Here is a 17098-nt window from a genome sequence, read left to right on the forward strand (position 1 = left end):
ATTTTTGCATTTAAAGCTGTATGCAACCCACAAAGACTTTTTATCACAATGGTTGATTGACAGGACTGAGTAGGCAGTTCTTTGCTGCTGTCCAGGACACATCAGGACTTTACCAGTGTTGGGTTCAATTGTAAAGTACTTAGTTACTGTAGTTGAATGACAAAAGTTGTGTAATGCATTACATTTTAAATTCTTGTAATCAGATTACAGTTACTGACTTTAAGATACATTATAGTATATTATAGGTTTATGCTTATTTCTAATATATTATTTTTGTAGAATACATTTGAAGTATGGCTCCATAATGAATCATTGTGAAGGAGAAATGTGAAGTGCTGAGTGTATGAATTGTGTTTAACAAAGAACAAGAAGTATAGACAATATTTTGAGATTTTTGAGTGGAAAAGTTTTTAGAAAGTAACTCAAATAAGTAATGTGATTACTTTAGATTACTTTTCGATGAAGTAATTAGTAATTACAATTTGAGTAAACAATTAGTAATTTGTAGTAGATTACTACTTGATTTTTACTTTTTTCGCTTTAGTGTAGATAAGGCCAAGCACGTGCAAACCACGTGCACAGATGCAGACTATCCTTGTGTCTAGATAACCTGGCTACACGTCGACAGTACATGCGTACTGTGGTAATAACTAAAACTACATCACGTAGCAATATACAGAAGTCCGTAACGGCACGCAGAAAACTGAAGTGTTCATAGTTTGGCCTTTACGCTACAAAAGCAATGTGATCACATACACTTCAAACTAACTCTGAATATGGTCTGAGTGATCCAAACCTAAAATGTTTTGGACCATGTTTACACCTGTATTTAGTGTCGTCTTCATCTTAATACCAGGTGTAAAATGGGCCACAGTTTGAGTGGGCAATTGCTTTAGTTTCCAACACAGTCCATCAAAATTACCTATTTGAGACTTCACCAAGATCAATTTGTTTTCATTTTCACTGTAATTCAATCATTCAGGTTTCCACTAGTAATAAAAACATCTGTCGATCAGTGCCATTTCTGCAGACAAAATTTATGTCTGCTGATATAACCCAGCTCCAGTCTTTTGGGCCAATCTGTCCAGCATTGTGTGGTGATCATTTCTGGCATACTCAGCGCCCGCTTTCTCCATCGGGCTGTTGAAACAGCCAATTAGAAAGTGGTGAGTGGTAAAGTTGACATGGCAACTCTGAGTCATTCTGCAACAAGCAGAATAGTCACACTTGTACAATAGAATGTGCTCTACAATACAGTGTCTTTCTCTCTCTTCAACACATTCACTCAGAATTGCGCAGTATGCATTTTTTGTATCCGTCATTTGGTGGTCGTCATCAGGGAAATTACTTCTGTCACCTATACCACAGTCACAGAGGTCAATGGGAATTAAATAGACTCACTGTGAGTGGCAGTACACATAAGAGAGGCACTCACGTCATAGGCTGTAGCGAACCACACACACAAGATAAGACAGTCACAATGACGGATGAAAACTGCTTTATTAAATAAAAGCAGTCCGGGCAAAAGTACAAACAAGGGGCAAATCCAGTGAAGAGTAGTCGTGGGAAGCGTAGGGTCAAAAGCCGGGGAATCAAAGATATAAACAAGGGGGCAGATCTAATGAGGGAGGTGAACGATAGCGGGGAAAACAGTTAACAACTAGGGCGAGGAACAAGACGAGACTAGCGGGAACGAAGACAGGGGACGAGAGGAATGGGGAGTTGGCAAGCTAACAGGTAATCAAACAGTGGGGAGGTCAAACTAGACGAGACTAGCAGGGCAAAACTAGACGAGACTAGCAGGGGCAAAACTAGACGAGACTAGCGGGGGCATAAACACGGAATCTAAATACACAATAACCAACACCCGTGAAACGGAAGTGCTGGGTATTTATAGGGGAAGGTGCAGGTGTAACGAATGACAGGTGATTGGGACGAGTGCAGGTGAAACTAATGTGTGAAGATAGGAAGCGCGTGAGTGCAAGTGGGTCAGAGGGGAGAGAGTTACTGAGCGAGAGCTCGTAATAGCAGAACGAGCGTGTGAGCTCGTGAGGGAGGAAACAGAGCGTACTGAGCTCAAGGGGCGGAGCGAGGAAGCGGAAGCGAGCACGCTCGTGGAGTGCATGTGTGCGTGCTTGTGGACGCGGAGATGGGGCAGAGGAGCGGGGTTCGTGACAGTACTCCCCCTCTGAATAGGACGGCTCCTGACGGCCGCGTTCGGCTGCGAGGAGCGCGAGGGGACAGAACGAGCGTGTGAGCTCGAGGGGACAGAACGAGCGTGTGAGCTCGTGGGGACAGAACGAGCATGTGAGCTCGAGGGAATAGAAAACCCACAAAACACACAAACAATATGAGGGCAGTCCAAGGGGGATAGAAGGTACAAAAGGGAAATGAAACAGTCCATGGGGGTCAATGGGCAGTTCAAGGCAAGGTCAGGGGGAACATAGTGGACAGGCGGGTGTTCGGGAGGTCTAGGGGGCAGCCATAGGGCAGAGACTGGGTCAGGAGGTCTGGAAGGCGACTGGAGGACAGGGACTGGGTCCGGGGGTCTGGAAGGTGACCACTGGACAGTAATAGGGTCCGGAGGTCTGGGAAGAGGCCACAGGACAGGTAAAGGGTCAGGAAGTCTGGGCTGAGCCGTGAAAGGCGGAGCCGTCAGAGGCGGCACCATAGGTGGCTCTGGAGCTGGGGTCCTGGAAGGCTCCGGAGGTGGAGCCGACGGAGGCTTTAGGGGCGAAGGCCTGGAAGGCTCTAGAGGTGGAGCCGAGGGAGGCTTTAGGGGCTAAGGCCTGGAAGGCTCTGGAGGTGGAGCCAAGGAGGCTTAGGGCTAAGGCCTGGAAGGCTCTGGAGGTGGAGCCGAGGAGGCTCAGAGGTGAAGCCCTGGAAGGCTCTGGAGGCAGAGCCAGGGAGGTGGCCGGGAGGTGGCGCAGAAGGCTCCATGAGTGAAGCCCTGGTAGGCTCTGGAGGCAGAGCCGGGAGGTGGCCGTAGGAGGCTCCAGAGGTGAAGCCCTGGAAGGCTCTGGAGGCAGAGCCGAGGAGGTGACGCTGGGAGGTGGCCGAGAAGGCTCAGGAGTGAAGCCCTGGTAGGCTCTGGAGGCAGAGCCGGGGAGGTGGCCCGAGGAGGCTTGGGAGGCAAAGCCGCAGGAGGCTCAGGAGGCGAATCTCTAGAAGGCTCTGGAGTCTTAGGGAGCAGAGCCGTAGGAGGCTCGGGTGGCGGAGCCGTGGAAGGCTCGAGAGGCGGAGCCCTAGGAAGCTCTGGAGTCTTTGGGAGCAGAGCCATGAGAGGCTCGGGAGGTGGAGCCGTAGGAGGCTCTGGAGGGGGAGCCGTAGGGGGCTCGGGAGGCAGAGCCATAGGAGCCTCTAGTGGCCGAGCCCTGGAAGGCTCGAGAGGCTTGAGGGGGGGAGCCATGAAAGACTCGAGAGGGGGAGCCCTGAGAGGCTTGAGAGGGGGAGGAGCCCTGAGAGACTCGAGAGGCGAAGCCGTGAGAGGCTTGAGGGGTGGAGCCATGAAAGACTCGAGAGGGGAAGCCCTGAGAGGCGGAGGAGCCTTGAGAGCTCTAGAGGCTGAAGCCGTGAGAGGCTTGAGGGGTGGAGCCACGAAAGACTCGAGGGATGGAGCCCTGAAAGACTCGAGAGGCGAAGCCGTGAGAGGCTTGAGGGGTGGAGCCATGAAAGACTCGAGGGATGGAGCCCTGAGAGACTCGAGAGGCGAAGCCGTGAGAGGCGAGGGGTGGAGCCATGAAAGACTCGAGGGATGGAGCCCTGAAAGACTCGAGAGGCGAAGCCAGGAGAGGCTTGAGGGGTGGAGCCCTGAAAGACTCGAGGGGTAGAGCTCTGGGAGGCTCGTGAGGAGGAGCCCTAGGAGGCTCGTGAGGAGGGGCCCTCGGAGGCTCGAGAGGAGGAGCCCTGGGTGGCTCGAGAGGAGGAGCCCTGGGAGGCTCGAGAGGCGGCGCCCGGGAGGGCTCTGAGGGGCGAGCAGAGGCCGGCAGAGTTGTGGACGACTCTGAGGGCGGAGCAGAGCCCGGCAGAGCCGTGGAAGACTCTGAGGGCGGAGCAGAGCCCGGCAGAGCCGTGGGAGACTCTGAGGGCGGAGCAGAGGTCTGCAGAGCCGTGGAAGACTCTGGGGGCGGAGCAGAACCCGGCAGAGCCGTGGAAGACTCTGGGGGCGGAGCAGAACCCGGCAGAGCCGTGGAAGACTCTGGGGGCGGAGCAGAACCCGGCAGAGCCGTGGAAGACTCTGGGGGAACCTCTGCAGTCTTGAGCACAAGACGAGACTGGGGAGAAGGGGCCCTCTTCCTTCTCTGACGTCTTCGGCCAACAGGGGATGTGGCCATGGGGACGGTCGAGGCTACAGGCGCTGGCTCTGGGGCGGTCGAGGCTACAGGCGCTGGCTCGCTGACCGTGGCAGACATGGGCGCTGGCTCGTTGGCCGTGGCGGGCATGGGCGCTGACTCGCTGGCCGTGCCAGGCTTCGAGGCTGGGGCCGTGACAGGCCTCGGGATTGGGGCCATGTCAGGCTTCGGGACTAGGGCCGTGTAAGGCTTAAAAACGGGGGCCGTGTAAGGCTTCGAGACGGGGGCCGAGTAAGGCTTCGAGACGGGGGCCGTGGTAGGCTTCGAGACAGGGGCCGTGGTAGGCTTCGAGAGGGGGGTCTTGGTGTGGAGCGCTGGTTCAGTGTCTGCCTCACCCACAGTGAACGAGGAACCAGAGTACAGTAGGGCGAGGTCAATAAACTGAACCAGGTTAAGGGGGCAGCGACCACCAGGCATTAATGATGAGGTTGGCTCATTCAGTCCACATTAAAATTCACCTGGTACGCCAGGACACAAAAATCCATAATATAAGCCTCCACGGTTTGGCTCCCCTGACGCAAACCCACGAGTTGGGCCGCTGGGTCCACAATGCCGAGGGCGGGGCCATGGGCCACACAACCGCCGCCTCGCATAAACACCCCTTGGTCAGCGTCAAAAGAGCCGCACAACCTCTCCGGGGATGGAGAGCTCACGGCGCTCAGAAATGCACTGGATGCATAAACGGACTCGGGGGCAGACACAGGTGAAACAGGGTGACATAAATCAGACATAGTGCATACCTGCTGCCCCCGGGCCATGAGCGCGTGGTCCTCTCTCCACACTTTAGCTCCTCGCGCCGAATGTGACGTGCTTCTCCGCTCGAGTGAGCTGCGCGAATCCTTAGCGCGGGGCATTGTGACTGTCAACGGTGAGGTTGGTTATTCTGTAGCGAACCACACACACAAGATAAGATATGAAAACTGCTTTATTAAATAAAAGCAGTCCGGGCAAAAGTACAAACAAGGGGCAAATCCAGTGAAGAGTAGTCGTGGGAAGCGTAGGGTCAAAAGCCGGGAATCAAAGATATAAACAAGGGGCAGATCTAATGAGGGAGGTGAACGATAGCGGGAAAACAGTTAACAACTAGGGCGAGGAACAAGACGAGACTAGCGGGAATGAAGACAGGGGACGAGAGGAATGGGGAGTTGGCAAGCTAACAGGTAATCAAACAGTGGGGAGGTCAAAACTAGACGAGACTAGCAGGGGCAAAACTAGACAGCAGAGACTAGACGATAGGGGCATAAACACGGGAATCTAAATACACAATAACCAACACCCGTGAAACGGAAGTGCTGGGTATTTATAGGGGAAGGTGCAGGTGTAACGAATGACAGGTGATTGGGACGAGTGCAGGTGAAACTAATGTGTGAAGATAGGAAGCGTGGAGTGCAAGTGGGTCAGAGGGGAGAGAGTTTACTGAGCGAGAGCTCAGTAATAGCAGAACGAGCGTGTGAGCTCGCGAGGGAGGAAACAGAGCGTACTGAGCTCAAGGGGGCGGAGCGAGGAAGCGGGAAGCGAGCACGCTCGCGGAGTGCATGTGTGCGTGCTCGTGGACGCGGAGATGGGGCAGAGGAGCGGGGTTCGTGACATAGGCATTTGCTGTTTGTGCAAGACAAGCTAATTCAAGGTTGACACTCAGCAGTGTCCAGATCTTCAAACACATTGATTTATACTATATTATTTATTTCATCTGACCTGTTTGAAAGGTCTCGATTTTTCTTTCTGAGTCTAATTAATGAAGAGATCTCTGATTAGTAGTGTTGCTTACAGTAGTTACACCCACAAACTACAATTGTAGTTCTGCTATCATTGCTGTCCTGTCGTTTAAAGCAGCTGATTATAAAAATGGCCTGATTGGATCTTCATAATCATGACATATTCCTATGAAGTGGGCTTTTATCCGAATGGAAGATTGTATCATGGATGTGACATAATTGAGAGCCATACTTTAAGTTGCTAAGCCATATTTTGAATGTTCGGTTCTTAAGGCAAGCATTACTAATACCAGGGGCAGATCTTCTGCTCTCAGCTCCGGTGGTCCGGGAGACCACCTCGACAGAGTCCGTCCCCCTGCTGCTGCCAACGGCCTCTGAGGCCATTTCCCTACCGCGGCCAGCGCCCGCCACAGTCATCAGCCCCTGCCGTCCCAGAGCTAATGTTTGAAGCTTCGTCCATCCCAGAGCCAGCGAATGAGTTGCAGGCCACCTTGACCCCCAAACCATCTGAGCTTTCCATGGGTCCGACCTCCAAGCCTTCTTCTGAGACTCCTCATCCATTGGATCCACCCACGCCTTTTGAGACTCAAGTGGCTCTGCCTGCTCACAATCGGCTCCAGGGTGGGGCGTGGATTATGATTTCCGAGGCCCCAAGCAACTGTCCAACTGGGGGCTCCGGGGCAGGGTGAAATGGCTTAAATTATATCTAAAAAAATTTCAGGCTGTTGACGATATTCGAAACATCTTGATAATTTGTATTTGCTCAAAAATTAGATTCAAAATTTTTAATGAGATAAAAGTCTAATTTTTCACTAAATGAACACAATCATGAATGATATTTAACTTAGTAATAAAATATATTATTTTAGTAATTATTTTAATAGGTTATGTTATTCTACAAAATATATATTTTTACAAAAAATGTTTGTGAATGAACATGGTGTGCAAAATCTACAACTTCACTCACTTTTTGGAACCTAGTTGAATAGTATTTATTATTGCCAGTCAAGTTTATTATTATAATATGATGCTGAATTAGTATTATTATTTTGAGGGCTTGTTCTATACAATAATAATATATTTCTGTTATATTGACTACACCTCCACCCGGAGCGTTTATTTTGACAGGACAATGATAGTACACCTCAGTGTCAGTATTTATTTCCAGCTAACAAATCTGGGGAAATGTTGTCACTTCCTCCATTTCTGTGATACTGCGCTAAGTTTTTAGATTTGTATAATAACTTTAAGCAGCTTTATATGTTTGGAATTGCACGAATGGGTGAACCTTCAGCACTTCGCCTTTACAATGCATGTAAAAGGCTCCGCAACTGCTGTAAACAGCATATCCACGCGTGAACACAAAACAACGCTTCACCCCTTGAGTCTTTTGCCGTCCAACCGGGCCCCCTGACATCCGGGGCCCCACATAATTTCGTGGTTTGCATGGTGGTTAACACAGCTGACTATTACTATTGCTTATACTTATAGTTAAGGATATAAACAAAACTCTAAGTAGGGATGCACCAATGTATTGCCTGTTGATTTATATCAGCCAATTATTGAGCAAATGAAAACCATTGCCATATCGGTAATAAGCATGAAAATGTCAATATGAAAAACAGAAGTTTCATGTTATCATATTTAGTACATAAAAAAGCTTTTTTCAACACTATCGGTATTAGGGATGTCATAAAATATTGATAAATCGATTATTGATTGGCATTGATTATTTTATATTTATGAGGCATTGATATTTCTAAATTAAATTACATTTAAATTAGAAACCCACTTCACATGCTTTCCAATTCACACTGGCCTCTGTTTAACAGTCTGGCATAATAGCATTGGGAGACTACAAGAGGGCAATATACCATTTACTGAAGCACACACACACACACACACGGGATGAACTGAAGCCACGCAGATGGCAGCGAAAAAGTTACGAAGGTTTTTGTACTTCTTCAACGATTAACAAAGTGACGTTGATGAGCAGGTTCGTTTATGAAACTGATGAAACTGCGCAAACTGAACCATTAGAAATGGTGACACTTATTACGCAATTTCTCTGTTTGTAGGCTTGAATAGGTCTTTCGTTCAAGCTGTGAAACCACAAAACAACATACTTGTAACTGAAAATAGGCTCTATGAAAGATACATGTTCACAATAGATCATCCAGTGATGGCTAGAGTAAATAGTCTTTGTCCTTTGATAATGATTTGGGTAGAATGTAATGGAAAACTATACGAGTTGGGCTCCGTGGTGCTGCAGAATGTTGACGCTGAGCATTGGTTGTGTGCATACCTTTGTAGAAACTTAATAATTCTAATTCTAATTTTAGAAGGCGCAATGTCATCCGCCAGATGCATCCAGCTCCCTTTAATTTGCCCTGCCGCTCACAGTTTAATGTGTTGTGTTGAGAAATTTGTCTAAAGAGACAAATTCTATTGTGCAATGAGCAGCCCTATTTATTTGTGGGAAAAAAATCCAGATACACTGTATATTAATAATCATTGGGCAAATTTTCTGATTATCGATGTTTGAAAAAGGCATCAATCCCAAGCCTAATCATTACTGACTTTTAGTTTTTGTTAAAATCGGTTCATAAAAATTCATATCGGTGCATCCGTATTATTTGGCATGTAAACTTATGATGTTTGGTTAGTGGATGATAAAAGGGAATTGGGGGTTGGCATTTTTTAATTGGTCAATAAGCAACCACCCAGAACACATTGATAACACCCTGGTAACCACCTACAACACCCTAACAACCTGCATAGCAATGCACTAACAAGCTCTCCGAACACGTTAGCAGTAAAAAGTTCATGAGAAAATGGGCAGTTGACAATTCACTATTCAGTGACGACTTTGCGCGACGACATTGAACTTAATTAAAACTTCTATAAGGAAAGTACATGGTTTCAGAGATGCCCAGTTCTCCAAAAAGACATTCTGAAGGGTCAGTAAGATCTTTTTTTTTTGCAATATATATATATATAAATTTAAAAATAATTCAAATGCTTTTTCAAGTGAATCATTCCTCTCTGGTTAAACATTTATGTGGCTGTGCCTTCTTAAGGTTTGTGTCATGCAACAGTTCTTTTCTTGTGCTGCAGACCACAACAGATCAAGATTACCACAGCAGAGTGATGCCACAGGGGTGTTATGGAGGTGGATGCAGACAAGAGGAACCCATCCGTTCATCATCCTCACAAGAGAAGGAAGAGAGGTGGAGGAAGGAAGTGTGTGTGGGTTGAGTGTGTGTGGGCATGAGCTGGAACCTAATCAGCTTTCCAGGGATCTATCTCTCTTTTTCTCACTTCCGCTCTCTCTTCATCTCCTTTTTTTCTCCTTTTAAGAGTAATACACCTTTTTGATTGATCAAGTCAGTTGTTCTTTAAATTTGGAGAGATGTTTTCAGCAGATGCTTTTATTTTTGATTCAGAGTATGATAAAGAAAAAAACCATAGGATAAAATGGCATTTGATAAATTGAGGTTTTCCGATTTTTTGAATGTGTGTCTTAGGCCCAAAACACAATCTACGCAAATGCGTGAGCGCATACACTTCTACCTATGCAAGCTGATTCCATGCATTGTATAGCAAAATGTGTCAGACTGCAATTCACAACTTAATGCAAGCACGTGCTGCAGTCTCAAGGTTGCCACAAGGGGTGCTTTTGCCAACATTAGTCAACTACCATAATGACTGAGCAGCAGTTTGAAGAGGATATTGCTGAGCAAGAGAGTTAAAGTCAATATATTTATATTAACGTACCTGAATAATACTAAATCAGGTTTAATGGCACAAACTTACAGTAGATAACTTTTTTGCCATACTTAAGTACTGAGATTTGTTATCACCACAGTAACACAACAATGCTAATTAAGTACAGTATGTTCGACCGGACCGCACAATGGCACGCTTGCACATGTTACTTTTATTGAGGAAATAACTTGTGATATTTGTATTATTAAATGACTACCTCTATTCTATACTGTACTCTAACAAACTCTAGACTGCTGTCAAACATCATCAGAGCATCCCCACAAAATTACGTTATGTCTATCCTCCTCCCTGCTCGTCATAGTGATGAGGTTTATAGTAAATTAGTGTCGCTGAATGACTGGATGTCTGAGTGGTGGCCGAAGAATAGCATAGGATTTCTAAATAACCTATGCTATTCTAAGACCACAGTCACCATCGATTTGCTCACTGGGGTTCTAAATACAATCATTATTTAATTATTTATTTTTATACACAATTTACAATAATTTACTCAAATTACACACTGATGACTCTTAAGATTTTATAGATATTGCAGTTTAATTTTCTGTAAAGCTGCTTTGAAACAATGTGTGTTCTGAAAAGCGCTGTACAAATAAAAATGACTTGACTTGTCACCCCTCCACCATTTTGTATTGGCAAGTGTGACATACATCTGACTGAAGAGAGCAAGATCTCAGCAAAAAAGTTGGTAAGTGTGACGCCCTTGGTCAAAATCAATCTGCTAGTCGGCTAGTTTGACGGCAGCTTAAGCGGCTGAAGGAAAGTCGGACGGATGCTTCTGAGTCCTAGTATCTGTGGCATGCAACCTCTGTCAGAGCAACTTATATACACTAATAAGCCAAAAAATTATGACCACCTGCCTAATATGCTGTTGTTCCTCTGCATGCCGCCAAAACAGTGCCGACCAACCGAGGCATGGACTCCACAAGACCCCTGAAGTTGTCCTGTGGTAACAGTCATGGTGAGATCTGGGGAAATGGGGGCCAGGGCAAGACCTGAACTCTTAATTATGTTCCTCAAACCATTACTGAACAATGTGTGCAGTGTGGCAGGGCGAATTATCCTGCTGAAAGAGGTCACTGCCATCAGGAAATACCATTGCCAGGAAGGGCTGTTCCTGGTCTGCAACGATGTTTAGGTAGGTGGCATGTGTCAAAATGACATCCATTTGAATGACCGAACCCGAATTTCCCAGCAGATCATTGCCCAGAGCATCACACTCCCTCTACTGGCTTTTCATCTTCCCACTGTGCATCCTGGTGCCATCACTTCCCCAGGTAAACAGGGCATACGTACATGGCCATCCACGTAATAAAAGAAAACGAGACACATCTGACTAGGCAACCTTCTTCCACTGCTCCAATGTCCAGTTCCGATGCTCACGTGCCCATTGTAGGCATTTTCAACAGTGGACAGGGGTTATCATTGGCACTCTGACAGGTCTGTGGCTACCCAGCCCCACACTCAGCAGGGTGCGATGCACTGTGGGTTGTGACATATTCCTCCCATAACATTATAAAAAATGTCTGTAACTTGTGCCACAGTAGACCTTCTGTCAGTTCAGACAAGATGGGATAGCCTTCTTTGCCCTTGTGTATCGATGAGCCTTGGGCGCCCAATACCCTGTCGCAGTTTGGTGGTTTGTTCCTCCTTGGACCACTGTCAGTAGGTACACACCACTGCTGACTGGGAGCACTCCACAAGCCTTGGTGTTTCAGAGATTCTCTGACCTGCTAATTTCTTCTGCATTCAACACGTTGAGTACAAGAACTGCTAAATATTCCCAGACCATGATGTGTGGCCTTGTTAGGAGACGATCAATGTTATTCACTTCACCTGTGAATGGTCATAATGTTTTAGCTCATCAGTGTATTTATCTGTGCTTGTTTCTCTCTCTCAGCAATGCAATTTTGACTAGGTTCAACTTTATTTCTGGGAAAATACCCTAAAAGGAATTTTTGTTAAAAATTAAATCTCTCCACACTTCTTCAATCACTTTTCCTGTCTTTTACTTTGTCTCTTTCTATTTCTTTCTCCAGTCAAGTGGCACCTGCCCATTCATGTGGGCTACACTCCCTATGACTCATTCTTAAGCACTGGCTCAATCTCTTAACAAGTTCCCACTTTCCTCTGCCTACCCGGCCCCTTAGGAGAGAAACAGCTAAAATCACCTCACATAGTGCTCCCTATGCAATCATTGCCATTCATCATGGTGAATGTTAAAGAGGCTTGGGGATAACATATCTCATATAGCATAAGCATTTGGTGACTGGGAAATATTTTAGCAAACCACGTGCAAGGTCCTGAAATTACAGACATTTCTAGCTTCTTCAATGTTTTATCTGATTTACACTGTTCTCAAAGGTAATGAAAATGTGATACATTTTACATGACGTCAGAAAGAATGCTGAAAGGAAGAGATAAGACAATGCAGTAGGAGCATTCTGTCACTCAAAGGTTGCTCAAAGAGATTTAATGGAGTTCTCAGTTGTGCTACATTTAAGTATCTTTGTTTAAATGTTTCTCTTTAGATGAAATAGAGAAATATAATATGTCTGAACTCTATTTTATATCTATGACTTTTGATTGCAGACTTTGGTATCGTGGCAATCTGAGTATAGTGATAGACATTGGTGAGATATCTTCTGAAACTTTAAAGGAGACATGTGAGATTACAACATGATTACACAGGAAACCAACACGTTTCTTCTGAAAGTGCATGTACCCTGAAATAAAACCCAAGTGGGATTTCCCATAATACATTTTTGAATCATTTAAACTGTGGTCTCCTTTCTATCTATCACTAATGATAGCGCATTGCACAAGCAACCTCAAAGACACTAGTTCTGTGAGACACAGGAAGTAATCGAGTTCACGTAAACAATGATGAGCACTCTTCTGACTTCGCACTAGCATTTTCGCTCTTAAATAGCATTTTTACTACACTAATGGTTAGGTTTAGGCTTGAGGTTTGGGTTTGAGTAGGGGCATCAAACTCATTTTGGGTTGAGGGACTGACTGGACAAAGCGACATTGCTTGGGGGCCGAAGATAAATGATATATACTGTATTTATCCTTTAACTATGTTTAAATAACTTTTATAATTATGCATTAACATTATTAATCATCTTTAACAACATTTTATCATATTTTATCAACTTTGTACACAAAACATTTCAACATGACTGAGAGCAACTTGCAGATAATCACATATTCATTCAGCCCCTCTGAGTAATTCAGAAAGTTCATTCATGGAAGGATTCGTCAAGATTATTCAAAATGAGAACTGAATCACCTTTTTGAAAGTACTGGCTAATAAGAGTCATTTAGTCATGAATCGGACTAAATCAGTAACCGTGTTTGTTGTTGAGTACAGCCAGCAAACACAATAGAAAGGAGCACGCAATAGAAAGGCGCACTGTTTTGTTGTTTTTCACGGTGAACGCTTTGATTTATGTCACCATGCTCAATTCAGACTGCTATCTGCAATATATTCAGAATATAACTTGGGTAAAATATAATTTCTTTAGTGATGCTGGTAGATCAGCGGTGGAGGAAAGGAAAATTGGAGCAGGAAAATAAAAAGATGCGGTTTTCATAGTTAACACTGGGGTAGAAGGTTTCAAAAATGGATCCAAAAAGTGGATATGAATGCCCAATTTCACCAGCCACTTTTATTTTTTTACCAGCTCCTTTGGTTATTCATAGAGGTATTTAAAACACAACTTCTGAAGCTGTAGAAAATTATGATGACACATGGCAATTCATTAATGTCGCTGCATGTCATTTGCTAAGTTTGTATGGTTATACATTCAGCCACAAAATTTGGAATGAAGCAATGTTGCATTCACAATGTCTACACTGTCATTTTTTCTGTGAGAGAAACTTGACTGTGGGAATGTGTGGCCATGGAACTCGTGTCACCCTCAGACATGTGTGGCATTCGCTGATACGCGTGACTCTGTGAGTGCTGAATGTCCCACGTAATTAAAAGAAATTCCACTGATTATGCAAGCTATAACATAGCTACATGCAACACCACTAATTTGAATGTTTATCGGTTCTGCTGTTGCTGATAAAATACGAGTATGTATGGATACATCTTACCAAATTGCAGGCTAAATCAACGTGAATGTTTTCAAACATTACTTATTTATTTTTCCGCAAATCATCCCGCGGGCCAGAGATGACTCCTTGGAGGGTCGTATCCGGCCCATGGGCCATATGTTTGACACCTCTGGGTTAGAGGGCAGAGTTCATAATATATGCATTGCTGTTGATTGTATTACATCATTTACAACTAAAACTACAACTTACTTTTGGTGCCACCCTGTGGACATTTCACTTGGAAACTGGTCAACAACACGTCCAGCTTCGGCCAATGGGGGGCAGTGATTCAAATTCTGGTAAGCACAAACCGATTTTAGCTGCAGAACTTTCAACCTACTGTTGATGAAGGGTGCGTTCCATTCAGAAGTGATCATCCCTAAGCCCTATTCTCTTCGAAGACTTAACCATCCTCTGTGAGAGCTGTGGAGTGCTAAAAAATAGTGGGTTTTAAAAATAAAGGTCTTGGAACTCACTTTTAAAGTCATTTTTATTATAAATTCTGATTGGAGTGACCTTACAGCATGGCAATATTGATTGTTTTCCTTTCAAAGTGCTCTCCGAAGGCATCATTTAGGCTGTTTGGAATGCAGGGAATTCACATCAGTCTGGATATTACTGGGGTCTTGTTCTCCTGAGAAAAATGCTGGAGTCTCTAATTGCTTTCCATCTAATTTCATTGCTGTCTAGGAGAAACAATTGAGATGTAAAAGTAATTCATGTTTTTTCCCCAATGGGAATCTGATCATGTTTAGCACATGTTTAGTGCCTCCAAAGTTTCTGAAGCTTGCCATGTTGAAAATACCAGTTACCAGGTTTTCACATTTTCAGCCAGCTTAATTGGAGAGGGGAGCCTGAGTGACCTTCTAATAAATGTGTGTCTTATCCTCTCTGAGTCACCAGTGTCTCCCACGCATTTTCTCTCTCTCCCTTTCTCACCCTGATAGAAGGGAATTGGGCCATTGAAATGTTGATGCTGTGCACTAGCAGAGTACCATTCTGCAGTCTTTTGATGGCTCGGGTGGGGAGTGAGTTACATTTTATCTCCATTAATTTGTTCATTGCTGGTGACTCACTGGACATCCTTGCTTAATGGATTGCACAAGATATTGTGTTTCATGTATTTCAGATATTTCAGATGCTATTTTTTCCTGCGACTTTGAATCTTCTAACAGTTCTAGGCACAGTGCAGCAAACCCAAATGTTTTATGCTTCCATTATAGGAATAAATGAATAACAGCACAGATTAGATTCCAAGGGTAACCCCATCCGCTATGTCTCAAGATTGCCAAAGAGACAGTATGCTTTTAGTAAACCACGATGAAATAACTCCTTTCACTAAAACCAAATGTGCTGTCACTACAGTGTTGAAAGCATAGTACTCTCTAGCCTCGAGCGGTGCATATGTATACCAAGCACGCTTCACAGGGTACAGTCATCCTAATGAGTGCCAAGCTCTGAAGGGTGATGCCGTAGCTGTTGATCTGCTGTTTCTTCTCTTTGCTTGTTTTCCTTGAGTAATAACTGAGGTTTTAATTAGCTGAAAATGCTCATTAAAACAATAATGTGTGACCATGCAGAGCCTATTCTACTTAAAAAGGATTTAATTACTAGTCTTGACAGATATGTAATGCAGACCATTCTGTTGTCCTTTTAAGCTCTGAAAGGGATACAGTCTTTCCTTAACTTAGTCAAAGTGGACATTCTTTTGGTCTAGGAACAACATTGTCCAATAAGATTTTAGGGAAGGATTTCGGGTTATGCTGTGTTTCAGGCAACTTGAAATTCTCCAACCTCCTACTTGAAAATAACCACTGGGGTTATAAGTCAGGGCATATTGATCAACCCCGAATTCAGTGAGAAGCATCATTTCATGTAATTTCCAAGATGGCAGCTACTAATGTATTTTGGACAGCCTGATCTTTTAAAATGATGTGACAGTGGCAACAAAAGTGAGTGAAATTATGTGAATATTAAAGTGAATTTTAGATGGATTTTTAAAAATAAGTCAAATGTACCACCCTAACCAAAAACTTTAACCTAAACCTAACAAATAGTTTCCTAAAACATAAATGAGAGGTGAACAAAAAAGACATCCTTACTCTTAACCATCACCTAAACCTAACCTTGAGTTTTGAAAGCAAACTCGACATGAAAAGCACATTTACTGAAGCTATAACATAATTTTTGTGTCACTTCCTTGGGGCTTTTGATTCACCTTAACATTCGGACTCAAGGCTCGGTCTCTGAATCCAAAATCCAACATTCTGTCAGGTGTGTAAATGAGGTTGGTCTGTAGAATGTTAAAATGTATAGTTTTCAAATTATGCATTAGAGTAAAATGTTTTCATATAATAACATAGAAGGGTGTGAGTAATAGAGCAAAAAATGGAAATGTATGTAAGCGTAAGTGTGTAATTTCTGCTGCAATGCTGTTTATCGAACAAACAGATAGTCCCACCCTTAACGCATGCCATTGGTTGAGTCAGTGTCACTGTGTTGGGCAGTAGGGGTGCTCAAACATAGCAATGTAGACTGTATGGTGCTAAAAGCTCCCAAACAGATGAGGTTTTTTAAGGTTAATGCTCTACCAAGTATTAGATCAACAAAAACTAAACCTGAACGTAACCGATAGTGTCGATAGAAACCGTTAATAGAAGTTACTACGTTAATAGGTGTATTTAATAGTTAGGCTTGGCATTAGGGATAGGGTTAGTAATATAATCATCTAGCAATATGAATTTCTTGGAAAAATCAGTCAAGTGTCTTTCTCCTATATATCTTTCCATCATCGCATCATCTACGAACACTGCATTAATCCATTATTCTGAGTGGAGTGTATGCTGCTGGTTATGGGTTGTTTTTGACCCTCAAGTTTGGATGTCAGATTGAGTAATGATCAAATATTCAGACTTTGCCCATGGAGAAAAGAATCTCCAAAACCTTTACCATCCATTGACAGGCAAAATTACTGCCTGGTTAGTAATCTTGAATTGAAATTAGGAACATACTCAGTGTGTCATATGGCCATAAATGAATAGGATTTATCAATGATTTCTACTGTTTGCATTCTCATGCGAATGATTGACAGCCACTATAACAAGAGTAAAGGCCCCTTCCCTTTTTCCCTGGTTA

This window comes from Xyrauchen texanus, chromosome 50 (assembly GCF_025860055.1).
Source record: "Xyrauchen texanus isolate HMW12.3.18 chromosome 50, RBS_HiC_50CHRs, whole genome shotgun sequence".
NCBI lineage: Eukaryota > Metazoa > Chordata > Actinopteri > Cypriniformes > Catostomidae > Xyrauchen > Xyrauchen texanus.